Below are 15,577 nucleotides of genomic sequence, written 5' to 3'. Positions count from 1 at the left end.
CCATCATAACCTTGACCTCTTAGTCTTGATAGTGATAATCCATTCTTCGCAAAGAAATCATTAATAGCTTGTTTTAAACACTCTGTAGTAGTTTCACTAACATGTACTTCCCCAATAAAACGTTCGATCACCTCTCCCAGATTATTCACATATCTCAAAACCACAGCCATTTGCTCCTTTACTGAACAATCACGAGCCTCATCAACCAACAGAGCAAAGAATTTATCCCCAATCTCATTGAGAATAACTTTTCTCATCTCACTTGCACAAGCTTCTATAATTTCCCTTTGAATTGTGGGAGAAGTCAATTGATTATTTCCCGGAGCATTTAAATCCACTACCTTCCTTACCTCTTCACTAAGGTCACTAGTATACTTGAGAAGTTCAAGAAAGTGACCCTGACGTATTGAGTTTGGAGACTCATCATGACCCCGAAAAGGCAAACCTTCTTCCAAAAGATGTCTAATGGCACATACAACTACTGTTAATCGAGTACGATAATCAACCTCAATTGCAGAACATTTCGATGATAACACATAATCAACATTCTCCCTTTGATTTTGATATTGCAACCACTTTTGTTTAGTATAACCGTGTGCACTGTTCTGACCTCCTTCGTGGCCAATAAAATTTTCTAAAGCTTTTTTCCAATTAGTATAACCTGTCTGTGTAAAGGCAGTATCCCTATATTTATTACCAGTGGTAAAAAATAACAACATAAGCAATATGCAGCATCCTTAGACACACTATACTCTAGCCACTGATATTTTTCAAACCATTTACTTTGAAATTTCCTATTATGTCCACCAATGAGAGTAAATGGAAAATTATGCTCAAATGGTTGACAAGGGCCTTTAGCCACATACCGTCTCCTCAATGTATCTCTAATGTCACTATGATAAGTATCAATTGGTTTACGCAATTCCGGATCACCAATTATATCTTCATTGCTAACTTCAACTTCAATACGTGCTCTTTTATCACTTTCTTGCTCAATTGGTCTCAAATTAATATTGGAAGAGGATGCCCCAATCAGATTTTTATTCGGTACTAACGTAGAAAAATATTTCTTCATATTTAAGACTCCTAACATGTAAAAGGATTATATTTAATCAAATAAAGTATATTATATAGAAAATTGAAAAATTGGGGACCAATTTATAAAAGCCTCAATTTATCAATTGACCTAATCAAAATTTAACTACCAAAATTTCAATTAATTGTAACTATCAATATCAACAAGAAAAACTACAAATAATACACACAATCAAATAATCAATTCACTTAAAATATAACTAAATAAAAATAATACTTTGCTTAATTTAAATTCTAGGTCAAAAAAAAAAACAAATAACAAAATAAATAAGTATTTAGCATAATTAATTAAATGAGACAAACAAACAAATAATATATAAGGAAAGAAAAGGACAAAGAAAATTCTAACCTCAAGAATCTTGAGAGATGATGAGTGGAGAGTTGAAAAAGAAAAGAAAGAAAAGGATCAGAAGTGAAGATGCGCAGCAGCAGAGGAGGAGGACCACGAAGAAGACAAAAGGGAAAAGTGAAAGTGAAGGAGAGAAAACATAAGGATTTTAATTAATTGGTGGGTGGACCACCGCATTAATTTTTTTTGGCATGTTAAGGACCAAAACGACGTCGTTTTGGTCCTTAACAGACAAAAAAAAGTTGGCCCAGGATGGGCCTAAGTTTAGGCCCATTCTGGGCCAAATACGGGTGACTTGAGGCAGCCCAAAGCTGCGCTGCCTCAAGTTTGGGGGTGCTAATTCAGCACCCCCAACCTAAATCAATAGAGACAGGGGGGGCGGAACCACCCCTACTCAGGGTGGTTCCAGCGGCCGGAGGGGCCGGGCCCCCCAGGCCCCCTGTCTCCGCCCCTGTGTGTATGTGTATGAAGCATATTGGCTTGTTTATACTTGATGTTCTGTTTAGGAATCTAGAACTGATTGAGTATGTGTATGAAACATGTTTATGCTTGATGTTCTGTTTAGGAAACTAGAACTCATTGAGTATATGTATGATGTTGTGGGTGATGCTGAAATAAGTTTACTATATATCTTCCACTTGGCATGTTATCTGATTGAAACCATCTAGAATGGTGATGGGTTTTCGATGCTATCAACATAAGTTATGCACTTGTGGTTAGAGCATCGAAAACTTCATCACCGTGCTCACTTTTCAACAAGTACAATCCAAGTGGCAAGTATATTGTAAATGGTTATGTATGTGCATTGCTATTAACTGCTTGCTTGAATACCTTAACCATGCATGAAGTGATTGGTATGAATGTGAGTTATATTGCTATGAAATGATTGGTATGAACTATTTAGGAAGCTAGAACTCATTGAGTTAGATAGAACTGTTTAGGAAGCTAGAACTCATTGAGTTTGTGTATGAATGATCATTACGCATATGGCTCATTAGGCATACTCTTAAGCTTTGAATGTTCATTCTGATTGGTGTATGTGTATAGTTATACTGCTAGAACTGATTGTGTATATATATGAAGCATGTTGGCTTGTTTTATGTTCTGTTTAGGAAGCTAGAACTGATTGAGTTTGTGTATGAACGTTCATTGAGCATGTGGCTGATTAGGCATACTCTTAAGCTTTGAATGTTCATTGTGATTGGTGTATGTGTATAGTTATACTGCTAGAACTGATTGTGTATATGTATGAAGCATGTTGGCTTGTTTTATGTTCTGTTTAGTAAGCTAGAACTGATTGAGTTTGTGTATGAATGTTCATTGAGCATGTGACTGATTAGGCATACTCTTAAGCTTTGAATGTTCATTGTGATTGGCAATACTCCTATAGTTATACTGCTAGAACTCATTGTGTATGTGTATGAAGCATGTTGGCTTGTTTTATATTCTTTTTAGGAAGCTAGAATTGATTGAGTTTGTGTATGAATGTTCAATGTTTGTGTATGAATGTTCATTGGGCATTTAGCTAATTAGGCATAGCCTAAAGCTGAAAATGTTATAAACTCACCTGATTCCTTTTTATTTGAACATGAGTTATGCTGCTGAGATATGTTTATAGTATACCTTCCACTTGGCTTGTTATCTGATTGAAACCATTAAGAATGGTGATGAGTTTTCGATGCTATCAGCATAAGTTATGAACTTGTGGTTATAGCATCGCAAACTTCATCACTGTGCTCACTTTTCAACGATTACAATCCAAGTGGCAAGTATACTATAAAGGGTTTAAAGTTATGAATGTTCATTGTGATATGGGAATACTCTTATACCTACGAGCTATACTGCTAGAACTAATTGAGTATGTGTATGTGTATGTGTATGTGTATGTGTATATGTATGAAGCATGTTTATGTTTTATGTTCTGTTTAGGAAGCTAGAACTGATTGAGTATGTGTGTGAATGTTCATTGGGCATGTAACCGATTAGTTATATGTATGATGTTGTTGTGGGTGATGCTACTGAAACAGGTTTACAATATACCTTCCACTTGGCTTGTTATCTGATTGAAACCATTCAGAATGGTGATGAGTTTTCGATGCTACCAGCATAAGTTATGAACTTGTGGTTATAGCATCGCAAACTTCATCACTGTGCTCACTTTTCAACGAGTACAATCCAAGTGCCAAGTATATTGTAAATGGTTATGTATGTGCATTGTTATTAACTACTTGCTTGAATACCTTAACCATGCATGAAGTGATTGGTATGTGAGTTATATTGCTATGAAGTTATTGGTATGTGCATTGCTATAGAACTGTTTAGGAAGCTAGAACTCATGGGAATTCTCTTATACCTACGAGCTATACTGCTAGAACTGATTGAGTATGTGTATTTGTATGTGTATGAAGCACATGTTGGATTGTTTTATGTTCTGTTTAGGAAGCTAGACTGATTGAGTATGTGTATAAATGTTCATTGGGCATGTAGCTCATTAGGCATAGTCTAACAATATGAATGTTCATTGTGATATAGGAATACTCTTATAATGTTCCTTTTCACTTGGCTTGTTAACGTACAAAAAAAGCATTCAGCATGGTGATAGGTTTATGATGCATTCAGCACAAAGAGAGTCCCTTGTGGTGACATCATCATAAACCTCATTACCAAGTTCATTGTTCAACGAGTACAATCCAAGTGGGAGGAACATTATAAAAGGGTCAATTTAGGCTACTTGCATATTCTGATATGCCTTGCAAACGATAAGATGTCTTTTGATATGACTTGAATATATATATACATACGAATAGAATAGCAAGCTCTACGCTATATTACAAAAGGGGGGATGAGTGTTGCCTTTCGGTTGTAATTGAAGTTCCAAAGCTCCTTTACTATCTTGACTAAGAGAAAGGAAATTTAGAATTCGAATGAGAACCACATTTGGAGCTCACATTGCCTTTTGATTCTCCTTTCACTTAGTCAAGATAGTTTAGGAGATTTGGACACCTTCATATCCACCTTGCATACTCCTCAGTCCATCTCCAGGCGAGCACATCATACACTTCCCTGTTGTTGAGGTATTGCTCAGCAACTGCTTCTTGCCTAGGAAATGGTGCCTCAATATGGGGCTGTAGTAGTAGATCATATATGTGCCACAACAACTACAAAATGCATAGAATAATTAGATCACAAATATGATTGAGTGTTTATCAAATGAAATAGATAAATGGTGGCATGTCTATACCATGGCAGTGGAAAAGGGAGGGCGAGTAAGGAGACGGGGAAGATGAATCATCCCCTAAGGAGCCATGTTAAGATGATAAATCTTATTCCGGAAGCGAAACTGAGAATAAGAAGAGACATTGATTAGTGTATGTGTATATAATGTCATGTAGGTTCATATATCTTAAGGAGATAAGTTAATATTACTGTTGGAGGTCTGTTTGGAAAATATGGAGGGTAGCTGATTCTGATTTCAAATACACCCCTTTCATATGGGGTGTACTATGGGCCTTTTATTCTGATCGACCATTTGAAGAAGTTATCATCCAGAGGACTTATTATCATCCAAGATAAAAAGACATTAAAATAAACGAATCTGTCATATGAAAATAAATCCTTTGGCATGATTGATTAAGACCTATGCCATCTAAAACAAGCTATGACGGTAGAAATTATTATACGAACTGTCATCGCAAATTCAATATGCCAATTTCCCATACGCAAACTTGACGGTTTTAATTATTAGTATGTCATGTGATGACATTAAAGGTGACGGTAATAATAAATAAGCTGCATCGTAACAAAGATTAATATGACAGTACGCATATAGGATAATGTCATGTGTCGTATCGTCACATGACAGAACCTAACCATCGTCTGAAGGGGTAACAGACGGTAGCGAGCCCCGTGACAGATTTATATCTCACGGGACGACGGTCTTTAACCGTCGTCTGAAGGAGTTTTGGCGTAGTGTACTGGAATCATGTAGCCTTCGCCGATATGCCGCACGTGGATTCCATATTAATTCCTCATTTAACATTTGTTTTTATGTATATATTTTTATGTTATTATTTTTAGAGTTATTAGATTAGGTCCATCTTATTCTTCCTTTCACTCTTAACTCAAACTCAAACATGTTCTTCCCTTGTGTCGCTCTCCCTCAGCCCCACACTTTCTCTATCTTTCTTCTTCCTTTGCACTGCTCTCCCTCAGTTCCTCACTTTCTCTAACTTTCTTCTTCCCTTACGTCCTTCAGTCCCTCACTTTCTCTGTCTTTCTTCTTCCCTTGGGTCTGCTTCTGCTTCTCACATCTTCTCTCATTGTAAGCTTTCAAGTTTGTTGTTGATATTGTTTTATTACTTTAAATTGCAGGGAATCTTTTATTTCTTACTCTAATTTTTTGTTCTCTTTTTACAATTACTCCTTTGTTTGAGCTAATGATTAGATCTAAAACAACTTACAACGATTATTACAGACTTTTGCATTATGGAGAAAAAAATGGAATAAAAGTTCTATATATATATATATATTGAAATGGGGAATTGGGATCCTTAAGACAACAGGATTGTTAGATGTTGTCCCAATTAATGAGGGGACACATCCATTTAATTCATTTTTTGTCTTATGTTATTAAAAAATGAAAATGAAGAAAGAAAGAAAGAAAGTCAGACTAGTTGTGTTGTGCCATCAATCATGGCACAAATAATGATGTCCTTCTTCAACTAATTAGTTGAAAAAATCTTCATCAATATGGCTATATAAGGCCATGTATTGATGGTTCCAACACATAAAACGAGAGCTTAGTGAGAGCAAAGTTTATTTGTTGAGGGAAGAGCAAGTTATTAAGAGTTAGAGTGATTTGAGGGTAGTCTGATTATTTTTGGGGAGAGACAAAATAGCAAGATAATTATTTTGGGGTATTTTCGGGAAACACATGAGTGCTACTATTTTGGTTTTATCTCATTGTAATTCTAGAAAGTTTCTAGAGAACACCCTCTTTGTAAGCCTACTATTTTATAGTGGAATAATTTACTCTCGAGCTTGTTCGTGGACGTAGTCTGTAAGGGTGAACCACGTTAAAATTATCGGTGTCATTTTTATTGATTATTTTGCTCGTCAATATTTATTTTACGGAATAATTTTCCGTGCTATTCCCAACAACTGGTATCAGAGCCTAGTCAACATGAAGGCAAAATTGACAAGCAAAATGGTCAGTCTAAATGGCTCAAACTACCACATATGGAGAAACTAAATGAAGGATCTCTTATATGTGATGAAGATGCATCTACCGGTGTTCGGGACAAATAAACCCGACGGCAAGTCGGATGGACACAGAGGTTTCGAGCATGAGCAAGTCTGCGGCTTTATCCGACAGTTTGTTGACGATAATGTGTATAATCACATTGCTGGCGAAACTCATGCACGAACGTTGTGGAATAAGCTCAAAGATTTGTACGCCTCAAAGACCGGCAACAACAAGTTATTTTATTTGACCAAATTGGTTCAACTAAAATATCGAGATGGTACTTCTCTCGCAGATCACTTGAACGAGTTCTAAGGGATCGTAGATCAACTTTCCAGTATGGGGCTTAAAATTGAAAATGCGCTCACTGCTTTACTAACACTGGCTTCCTTACTGGAGTCGTGGGAGACTCTAAGAATTTCACTTTCAAATTCAGCACCAGATGGTAAAATTACCATAGAGTTTATCAAAAGTGGAATTTTAAATGAAAAGATGCGTCGCAGGATGCAATGAGCCTCTACACCACAATCAGATGTTCTGGTTGTAAAATCCAGAGGAAGGAGCGAAGTTAGAGGATCCAAAGACAGAGGCAAGAGCAGAGGAAAATCCAACAAGTATGCCAATGTTGAGTGCCATCACTGCAAGAAAAAAGGCCACATCAGAAGATTTTGCAGGAAGCTCAAGCAAGAGAAAAGCAAAAGCAAGGAAGAAAAGAGAGATGACAGTACCGATGACGAACGAGCAAACGTTGATGTTGAGTTCAATATTGTCTACGATGCTGATATTATTAATTTTGTAACCCAGGAGACTAGTTGGGTGATTGATAGTGGTGCTACTATTCATGCCACGCCTCGAAGGGAAATTTTCTCATCTTACACACCAGGATATTTCGATGTTGTAAGGATGGGAAATGACAACTTCTCCAAAGTTGTGGGAAAAGGTGACGTTCACCTCGAAGCTGAGATTGGCATGAAGTCAGTATTGAAAGATGTCAGGCATGTTCTAGATATGCGCCCGAATCTGATCTCCATAGACAAGCTTGATGAAGAAGGCTTCTGTAATAGCTTCCGCAATGGCCAATAGAAGCTCACCAAAGGGTCAATGGTGGTTGCAAGAGGTAAAAAGTACTCAAGGATGTATTTAATACAAACAAAGCTCTCATAGGAAGCGGCCAATGCAGCGGAGAATGAAAACACAATCGAATTGTGGCATAGATGCCTTGCGCACATGCCTAAGAAAGGTATGACACAGTTGGCGAAGAAAAATATTCTGACTGGATTGGATCATGTTAATTTAAATAAATGTGCTAACTATCTGGATGGAAAACAAAACAGAGTTGCTTTCAAGAGTTCCTCTCCTTCTAGAGTGGAAAATATATTAGGTCTGGTACACTTGGGTCTTTGTGGGCCATTTCCAAAGTCACTTGGTGGCGCTCATTATTTTGTGACTTTCATAGATGACCACTCTAGAAAAACATGGGTATACACTCTAAAATCACAAGATCAAGTCTTATATGTTTTCAAGCATTTTATAGCCCAGGTTGAGAGACAAACTGGCAAGAAGCTGAAGTGCATTCGGGCAGACAACGGTGGAGAGTACACTGGTCCATTTAATGTGTACTGCAAGGAGCATGGTATTCGAAATCAACAAACCCCTCCAAAAACACCGCAGTTGAACGGGTTGGCTGAAAGGATGAAGAGAACTTTAATGGAGAGAGTCAGATGCTCGCTTTCACATTCAAAGTTGCCAAAGGAGTTCTGGGGTGAAGCTCTAGTCACAACAGCTTATATTCTGAATCTTTCACCATGTGTCCCGCTGGATTACGATGTTCCAGAAAAGGTGTGGTCTGGAAAAGACTGTTCCTACAAACATCTGCGAGTGTTTGGTTGTAAAGCTTTTATCCACATTCCCAGGGATGAAAGATCCAAGCTTGATGTCAAAACCAAAGAGTGTGTATTTATTGGTTATGGCCAAGATGAATTTGGCTATAAGTTATTTGATCCAGCCCATAAGAAGTTAATCAGAAGCCGTGATGCAGTCGTTATGGAAGACCAGACAATTGAAGACATTGAGAAGTCTGGAAAAGATGATTCCGGACCTGAAACCAGCTCACCAAGCCTACAGTTAGTGCCTCCAACAACGGTGCCAAGACAGGTTGGAGAAGAAATTCATATTGATCAACCAGAGATAGTTGCTCAAGACGCTCCCATTCATAATGAACCAGTTGACGCTGATGAAGAAGTCCACCATCAACCACCAGTTGCAGAACGTTCTCCAGTTCTAATAAGATCCGCTAGAGCTATTCAACGTTCTACTAACTATTCTCCAAACGATTATGTCCTAGTAACTGATGGGGGAGTTCCAGAAAGCTTTAAAGAAGCCATGAATGATGAACACAAGCAAAAATGGTTCGAGGCCATGCAAGAAGGCTTTGAAGAACAAATGGGTGTTTAGAATCAAGAACGAAGAGGCTAGTTCATAACTAAGATTCAAAGCCAGATTGGTTATGAAGGGATACAGTCAAAGAAAAGGCATCGACTTTGATGAGATTTTCTCATCGGTGGTGAAGATGACATCCATTCATACTGTGCTAGGGTTAGCAGCAAGTCAGAACTTGGAGGTTGAGCAAATGGATGTGAAGACTGCCTTCCTACATGGCGATTTGGAAGAAGAAATATACAAGGAGCAGCTAGAGGGTTTCAAGAAGAAAGGAAAAGAGGTTTATGTTTGCAAGCTAAAGAAGAGTCTCTACGGCTTAAAGCAGGCACCAAAGCAGTGGTACAAGAAGTTTGAGTCAGTTATGGGGGAGCAAGGCTACAAGAAGACTACTTCATATCACTGCATTTTTGTTCAAAAATTCTCTGATGATGATTTCATTATTTTATTGCTCTATGTGGATGATATGTTGATTGTTGGCAGGAACATCTCCAGAATTAACAATCTGAAGAAGCAGTTGAGCAGGTCTTTTATCATGAAAGACTTGGGGCCAGCAAAACAAATTCTTGTCATGAGAATTATTCGAGACATGGGCGCTAAGAAATTATGGTTGTCGCAGGAGAAGTACATTGAGAAATTACTTCAAAGGTTTAAGATGGATAAAGCTAAAATGGTTAGTTGTCCTCTTGCTAATCATTTTAAACTCAGTTCCAAGCAGAGCCCTTCTACTGATAAAGAGAAGGAAGAAATGAGTAGAGTTCCGTATGCTTCGGTAGTTGGAAGTCTAATGTACGCCATGGTATGCACACGACCAGATATTTCACATGTAGTTGGTGTCGTGAGTAGATTCCTTTCTAATCCAAGAAAGGAACATTGGGAAGCTGTTAAATGGATATTCAGGTATCTCTGTTGTACTTCAAAAATGTGTTTATGTTTTGGAGATACCGAACCGGTGCTAGCTGGCTACACAGATGCGGATATGGCTGGTGATGCTGACACAAAGAAGTCTACATCAGGGTACCTGATTACATTTGCAGGGGGAGTTGTTTCATGGCAGTCAAGACTACAGAAGTGTGTTGCACTTTCCACAACCAAAGCAAAATTTGTTGCAGCAACGGAAGCGTGTAAAGTGCTATTATGGATGAAGAAGTTCTTCAACAAACTTGGCTTCCATCAGGAAAAATATCAGTTATTTTGTGACAGTCGGAGTGCTATTCACCTTGGAAAGAATTCCTCTTTCCATTCTAGATCAAAGCAGATCGATGTAAGATATCATTGGATCAGGGATGTGTTGGAGATGAAGCTACTACAGTTAGAGAAGATCCATACCGATGAAAATGGATCAAACATGTTAACGAAGGTCTTACCGAGGGAGAAGTTGGAATACTGTCGAATAGTTGCAGGGGTAACAAAGCCCCCATATAATTGGGAGGGGGAGAATTGTTAGATGTTGTCCCAATTAATAAGGGGACACATCCATTTAATTCATTTTTTGTCTTATGTTATTAAAAAAATGAAGAAAGAAAGAAAGTCAGACTAGTTGTGCTGTGCCATCAATCATGGCACAAATAATGATGTCCTTCTTCAACTAATTAGTTGAAAAAATCTTCATCAATATGGCTCTATTAGACCATGTATTGATGGTTCCAACACATAAAACGGGAGCTTAGTGAGAGCAAAGTTTATTTGTCGAGGGGGGAGCAAGTTATTGAGAGTTAGAGTGATTTGAGGGTAGTCTGATTATTTTTGGGGAGAGAAAATAGTAAGATAATTATTTTGTGGTGTTTTTGGGAAACACATGAGTGCTACTATTTTGGTTTTATCTCTTTGTAACTCTATAAAGTTTCTAGAGAACACCCTCTTTGTAAGCCTACTATTTTATAGTGGAAGAATTTACTCTCGAGCTTGTTCGTGGACGGAGTCTGTAAGGGCGAACTACGTTAAAATTATCGGTGTCATTTTTATTGATTATTTTTTCCGTCAATATTTATTTTACGGAATAATTTTCCGCGTTATTCCCAACAAAGATTCCCCACAGGATAGGGATAAGGACAAAATTGACCATATTTAGATTTTAGGAAGGTGACAGTGAATCCCCGATAGATGGAGGAACATGGATGAGAAATATGATCCCCAAAAGTTTACATCCTTGCCTCGTACAAGATTATTATTCAATGTGATTAACTCTTCATTTAGGGCAGACTCATCTATCATAAACAATTACTGTGTCTAAATATCAGGTTCATCTATTCCCGTCTCATATTAGAAGCTACTTCATATATGGAATTTACATCAAATATTTCATGTTCGTGAAATGGTTCATATTTTAGATTCTCATTCTTAAAGAATAGTATTCAAAGATTTTCTCTTCTTTTGTCCTTATGAGAACAAATATCAATTTTATGACTCTTGGAGCCACAGACCCATGAACAATTACTTAGAGGTTTTCCTTTTGGCAAATTTAGGTTCTCGACCATATCTATTCTTGAAGTCATTGATTGTATCTTTATCTTTAAAGTTAGTCTTTCTTTTAATAATTATGAGATCTATTGAATAGTTTCTTTTCTTCCCTCTCTTTTCTAGGTATTCTTCTTTTTTGGTATCCTTTAAATTTTTTCTTATAGATCAATATTACGCTTCTCGGTTTTTCTTATGTCCCATAAGGACATCTCAATCTTTTTTGTGGAACAACTCAATTTGAGAACAACAACTCTTGTTTAAATAAGGAAGATGTTTTACGTCTTATCTTACTTGGAGCTCATTCCATTCTCATACTTAACTTATTACTTTAATTCTTTCTCCTAAACCATTTTTTGTTTATTTAAAAGGAGGTTAAATGCCGTTTTAGCTACTTCACCTAGGGTTCTAAAAGTTAGCAAAAAAAAAAAAAATCTGACATGTACTTTTGAGATATCATATCTTAGATTATAATAATATCTCTAAAACTCACATGCAAAATTATCAAAATACACGTCACAAATTTGCAGTTTCATTAAAACCATTATAGATTGTTCTTTTTCTAATGTCTCTATGGTAATACAAAATTCTCTTTTTAACACATCTACCGCTATGACTAACACCATTTGGTAATAATCCTTGCTAAACTTTTCATTTTTGGGCACTGGCAACAATAGTTATTTTGCACAACTCGTAAACGATATCAAGACTGTAAGTCTGAAATTAAATTGTAAATATTATCATGGTAATCCACTCATCTATCCTTGTAACACCCTAGCCGTATAAGTACTATACAATATTTATTCTATATCTCAACATATCCAAATATCAGAATTTTAGGAGCTCTACATAAGTGCCAGGAAAATTTACAAGCTGACCATGTTTCAGCATCTATGCAACACAGCACACCTACACTTCCTTAGTGATTTTCTCACTACTTACTTATCCAATCTTAACCAAACTTTACAGGGTCTTACTCAACACATAAAGGATCAACTTTCATTTTTATACCTTCCTCAAATTCGGACCCTAAGATGTCCCAAACTATACAAAAAGAAACAAATCAAGTACAGATTGCAGATTAGACCTAGTCTGATTGATACTATCATATCTCCTAGTATACTTACCCAAATAGCATGAAACAAATTTTGAAATTTAACTAAGACATAAACTTACAACTTTATCTTCTTTAAGCTTCTCAAAATCAGACTCTAAAGGCACAAAATTGAGTGTACAAAACAATTGAACAACATACCTTCTTCTACCTCTTCTTCTTATCCTTCTTCTTCTCTTCCTTTTTCTCTTTTCGTTCTTTAAGGAGTTTTTATCCAAAAAGTTCTGGAGAAATCTGAACTTTATCCTTTGTTTTTAAAGTAATTTTTTTGTTTATTTTTATGTTTATCCATCTAGGTTACCATTTTACAAATTTGTCCAAATCACTTTTCCGTATTTCCAACTACATCCCCTTTCATTGTTACACTTCTTATTAGTATTACTTAATATTATAGTTAATCAATTATCATTCTAATTGTGTATTTATTAACTACGCATCTAGTTTATGTGTTTTGAAGACACATTTACCTTTATTTTCTACATGTACACATTATCCCGATTTTACTATCTATTTGAATCTATCATGGGGTGAATGACATGTAAGATGTCAAATTATTTCTAAATTCATGTGTCTAAATGTTATGAATGCATAAGATTGAGATTGTACAATCCTTCCAGATGGGTGCTTCTCACAATCTAAATTGAGAAAAGATGCAGTGCTAATTACAGGTTATCCCTGAGTATAAATTTAAGCTTTATCCTATATGAGTGATTAGGTTTGTACATTGTCATTTTCGTAGTTAAAGCTCATTAAATATTCTATTATCTATATGCAATAGAGCTTTCTCTCCTAAACCTATAGATTTTTTAAGGTTTTGAATCAAATTTCCTTTACCGATATTGACTGCTTTTTTCTGAGGATCTAAAGTATAGAGCACTATTTTATCCTGCCTTAATTTTAAAATGTCTTTTTCAGAGTTTGATTTATTAAAACTCTGCAACTCTTTTAAACTTTTTTTCTCGTTCCACTGCATTGAGTCTTTCGTTTACTAGCGAATACTTGTCTTTGGTCTGGTGGATCTCTCGCAATTCTTTTTGCTTGAAATTTTTCCATCACGCAGAGCATTAAATAAAGTCAACCTAGATGGATTATTAAAGCTAAAACTATCCTCTAGTTTACACATTAATTAATTGTTTTTGTCTATCCCAGGACTAAGCTGAAAGTTTATTTAAGTTCAAGTTTAAATATATAATTACTGAAAATCATTGAGATAGTTTTGAAAATAAAATAGAAAATAACCCCTAGTGTTGTAATTTTGTTTAAAAATAACCGTTTTAAGCAATTATTCAAAAAAAAAAATTGTCAATTTGCTCATGGGTATACACATTGTTCAACCAAAGCCTTCTGGATCTCTTAGGTCCTGCCTACATGCTTGAAATCGAAAATCCGCTGCAATTTTTTTTAATTAGTCCCTCCAAACGTTTTTTTGTCCTTAAACGATTTTTAGCTGTTTGGACTCCGCTTGGGCCACCTAGGTGCCGCCCAAGCGACGATAAACAAAAAATATTTTTTATTATGAATTTATTTTTTACTTTATTATAATTCACTTTTGAGGTGTTTCAATAATATTGTTGTTGAGATATTATGTTGGTATTTGCACATTTTTTAAAATATATGTTACAAATTTGTTTTTCTATATTAAATAATTTTATATTATTATTTTTAGATAATATAATACATATTTTAATTGAATTTACATAACAATTTATTAATTAACAAATACAAGAATATAAATTTGATTAATCTCCAACTAATTTCAAGAGTTCTGACCGCACGAACAGTGCCTAGCTTTTTTATAACCTTGCGTATAGTTATATACTGAAATCAATATAGACATTCGTATATTACATATAAAGATCAAACATTCTTTTTAGGCTTAATACAACATTGACCTCTTAATTTATCTAAAAAGTTTGATTAGTCCGCTGAACTTTCAAAGTGTATCACTAGTCTCCTGAACTTACTTAAAATATCATGATAGCCCCTCAACTTACTTAAAATGTAATCAATTAATCACCTGATTTCAAAAAAAAAAAAAAAAAAAAAGTAAACTGCATGCGAATAAAGTGTTGCACACGCCTTGAAAAAGTAAAACGACCAAGATCGGATATAAATTCTAATATCAGAGATGACAAGTTAATTGAGTAAGAACTTCATTTTTAATACTCCCTCTGTTTTTTATTATATGACGTTTTAGACTTTTTAATTTGTTCATTTTATGTCTTTTTGTATTACCAATACACTTTTGATAATGTTTTCTCTAATTTGCCATATTTATGGTAAGAGAGAGGTATAACTATTAATATAAATAATCCATAAAAATTGAAAGGAATAAGGTGCAAAAATATCCTTAACGTTTACAATCATGAACAATTTTACCCGTAATGTCTAAAATGGTTTAATTTTACTGCTAATGTTGGCGGTCAGGAGCAATTTTACCTCTAACGTTGTCAAGTTTGATCAATTTGAAAAATAGTTCATCAAATGTCTTCTCAGTCATAAATTTTGTCATTTACACTTCACATGTGAGTCATTTTATCACTCATTAGTAACAGATCATAAATATATGATTAGACGTGAAATTTTTTTAAAAAATAAAAATAATATAATGTCTTTTGTACGAGTTGGACAAAAGAATTTCAAAATATTTTACCGAATTTATAAATATTAATCTTCAATTTTATTATTAAATCACAGAAAATATGATTTAAAAAAAACAAACTCATATGTAATTGGTGCAGAATAAAAAAAAAAAAAATATATGTGTTTTATAATAATGTCTGAAATTGACTCAACTTATCAATGTTAGGAGTAAAATTGCCCTTGGCTGCCAAAATTATGGATAAAATTGCACCATTTTAGACGTTAGGGGGTAAAATTACTC

General features: G+C 35.3%; 1 long non-coding RNA gene across 1 annotated transcript; it reads right to left on the bottom strand.

Moving 5' to 3' along the window:
• Positions 1 to 4,286: 4,286 nt before the first annotated feature.
• Positions 4,287 to 12,906, bottom strand: LOC136210847 (uncharacterized). The gene is made up of 3 exons (XR_010678238.1): positions 12,835 to 12,906; positions 4,686 to 4,784; positions 4,287 to 4,602 (listed from the first exon to the last, which is right to left on the bottom strand). It is a non-coding gene; the product is annotated as an uncharacterized lncRNA (long non-coding RNA).
• Positions 12,907 to 15,577: the final 2,671 nt, after the last annotated feature.

The sequence above is a fragment of the Euphorbia lathyris genome, chromosome 1 (genome assembly GCF_963576675.1).
Source record: "Euphorbia lathyris chromosome 1, ddEupLath1.1, whole genome shotgun sequence".
NCBI lineage: Eukaryota > Viridiplantae > Streptophyta > Magnoliopsida > Malpighiales > Euphorbiaceae > Euphorbia > Euphorbia lathyris.
The sequence above is the reverse complement of the archived record's forward strand: the minus strand, read 5'-3'. Positions and strand labels throughout refer to the sequence as shown.